The sequence below is a fragment of the Rhinatrema bivittatum genome, chromosome 1 (assembly GCF_901001135.1).
Source record: "Rhinatrema bivittatum chromosome 1, aRhiBiv1.1, whole genome shotgun sequence".
Classification (NCBI taxonomy): Eukaryota; Metazoa; Chordata; class Amphibia; order Gymnophiona; family Rhinatrematidae; genus Rhinatrema; species Rhinatrema bivittatum.
In genome coordinates, this window is record NC_042615.1 from 577,801,138 (window position 1) to 577,804,501 (window position 3,364).

The following is a 3,364-nucleotide window of genomic DNA, read 5'->3' on the forward strand; positions in this document are numbered from 1 at the left end:
AAGTTGCCACAAAATATAGCAAACATTCCTGCACTCTTCTCCAAAGCTTAACTATTTAAGCTAGAGGGTAGATGATCATTTTTTGTCATAGACATTTTTCAAAAGTTTGCACAGAGCTAAAGAAGGGGATACTATTTTCAAAAGCTATTTACAAATGAATTAAGGTATCACCTATAATTTATTAGTTGACATTTATTTTCATGTATCCAAGTAAACCCACAAAACAACCAAACTTCTATATTCTAGAATTAAGAAGAAATTTAGTTTAACAAGGATTAGTCTGGATTCTTGTTTGCTTCTGATTTTTGCTGGAATAGTTTTTAATTTTGACTATCTACTCTAATAATGTATTGTTTTCAAGTTTCTCAAAAATTATTAAAAGGCTCATACACTATATTCAAAGTCCTTTTACTATAATAAAGAATTTTAAGGACTTTGGATCTATCTTCTTTTTGTTTTCCTCATGGCTATTATAGACTGTCTTCCTTGTTGCTTTCTTGGTTCATACACTATGAGGTAGATCTTAAAAAAGTACACCGGATTTTATAAGATACGCACGTAGCCGCATGTATCTTATAAAATCCGGGGTCGGCGCGCGCAAGGCTGTGCAAAATCGGCAGCCTGCGCGCGCCGAGCCGCGCAGCCTGCCTCTGTTCCCACAGAGACCACTCCGAAATCGGAGCGGCCTCAGAGGGAACTTTCCTTCCGCGTCCCCCCACCTTCCCCTCCCTTCCCCTATCTACCCCAACCCCCCAGCCCTACTTAAATCCCCCCTACCTTTTGTTGTGCAAGTTACGCCTGCTTGAAGCAGGCGTAACTTGCGCGCGCCGCCTTGGCCTCCCCCGGCACAGGCCGCAGTGCCGGGGGACTCAGGACCACCCTCCCAGCCCGCCCCCGAACCATCACCACGCCCCCGGACCCGCCCTGGACCACCCCTGACCCCGGACACGCCCCCAGTACACGCCCCCGGACTGCCAACATGCCCCCGGACACACCCCTCCCGCCCCTTTTACGAAGCCCCGGGACTTACGCGCATTCCGGGGCTTTGCGCGTGCCGGCGGCCTATGCAAAATAGGCGCGCCGGCGCACGAGTGCCCTACGCGCATAAATCCAGCAGGATCCAGCAGGATTTACGCGCGCAGGGCTTTTAAAATCTAGCCCTATATTTCCATCAGGAAGGATTATTGAATTTTGGTTATAAAAACTTGAAGGTTAAATCCATGCCTCTTGCTCCTATCCCAATTGATCAGGTAGCATAGCTTCCAAATACAGATGTGCATACATAATGCACACCATGAAATCAAGTCTTAGTAACATAACATTATAACATAGTGAATGATCATCACAGATAAAGACCAAAATTATTCAATCATTCTGCCCAGCAAGTTTTCTTTAACAATATATATATATTTTTTTATTATTTTTTTTTTTAAAGGGTAGTAACAAATGCTGTTTTGTAAGACACAAGTGATACAGAAGTTCAGTAATTTGGATGTAAAATTAATGAAGCCAGCCAACTCAAACCCCATCACCTCTGGCCCTTTGCTCTCAACTCCTACTAAATTTTTGAAATGAGTGGTAATTGCAACTACTCTTAACAGAGGCCTGACTTCCTCACTTCTCAGGATTCTCTGTGCTCATCTAATTCTTTCCTGAATTATGTTGATAGTTTTGCCTACAACACAATGCAGGAGCAAGAAACTGCACTTCAGGCATTCAATAACAGTAACAAGGGAAATGCAGTTGACTTCAATGAGTCCCAACAACTTGAAATACATTTCAAAATGCACTTTTTATTGGCGGTAACTCCATTGCTTACACAAGCACAATTTAAACAGGGTCCCCCGACACGGACCCATGTTTTGCCAAACGCGGCTGCATCGGGAGGGACTTTAACCGGGGTTCATAAGCTTATACACTTTGGGGCGGATTTTAAAAGCCCTGCGCACGTAAATCCTTCCGGATTTACGTGCGCAGGGCCCTCGTGCGCTGGCGCGCCTATTTTGCATAGGCCGCCGTCGCGCGCAGAGCCCCGGGACGCGCGTAAGTCCCGGGGCTTTGTAAAAGGTGCGGGGAGGGGGCATTTCGGGGGTGGGCCCCGGCGTTTCGGGAGCGGGCCCGGGGGCATGGCGCCGACCCGGGGGCGTGGTTGAGGCCTGCGGACTAGCCCCTGGGTCGAGTGACGGCGCGCCAGCAGAATGCTGGCGCGCGCAGATTTACACCTGCTTTTAGCAGGTGTAAATCTGCCAACAAAGGTAAGGGGGGGGTTAGATAGAGCCAGGGGGTGGGTTAGGTAGGGGAAGGGAGGGGAAGGTGGGGGGAGGGCGAAGGAAAGTTCCCTCCGAGGCCGCTCTGAATGTGCACCCCCTTGCGCGCGCCGACCCCGGATTTTATAAGATACGCGCGGCTACGCGCGTATCTTATAAAATCCAGTGTACTTTTGTTTGCGCCTGGTGCGCCTGGTGCGCGAACAAAAGTACGCTATCGCGCAATTTTTTAAAATCTACCCCTTTGTGCTTACATTTAGTGTTGCAAGGAGAGTCACAAGTAGTTTTGCTTACACCACCTCTACTAGATGTTTGCTTCATGTATATATCTACTGCATCCATTCCAAAATGAAATATTTTCTTTGTTACTACTTATCTCCCCTTTTAGTCTCATATCATGACCTCTTTTCCAAAGCTCCACTGAAAACTGCTTTTAAAGTGTTTGAATGTTTATAATGTATATCTTTTCCTGCTCCTGTTTTACACTGAATACGTTACGTTTTTAAATTTCATTTCATATTTTTCATATGCTAGATTCTGCATCATGTGGTAGCTTTCGCTGGACTGCCTCTACTTTGACTGTATCCTTTTGGAGATACAGCATCCAGATTTGCATTCTGTACTCCAGATAAGCTCCAACTTGTGAAAGAGGGCATCATCATCTTCATTTTACTACTGTTCCTAATCCTTCCTTGTATTCCTCTGACGCTCACCACTTGATTGCTGCAGTTATCTTGTACTGTTCTAAGCCTAGATTCATTATTTTGCTATAATTTTCATATGAATTGCATCTGAGATTAAAAAAGGGGTGTGGTTAGGGTAATTTTTGAGTTACTGCAATGTATGTTAAATTATTTTCTACAATGTACTCTCGATCTAGCTTGATACCCTCTCTACCTAGGTGCTATCAAGCTAGGGCGAGAGTACATTGTAGAAATTTCATCTTTGTGTACCTTTCCTCATTCCAAATCACATCAAATGTTCATTGATGTGTACTGTGCTGTTCGTACCTCTGACTGTGCATGTAAAAAAAATCCTCTCCCCGAGTTACTAGTTGACTCTCCTACAGTGAAATAAATAGATGAGAAATAGGTACA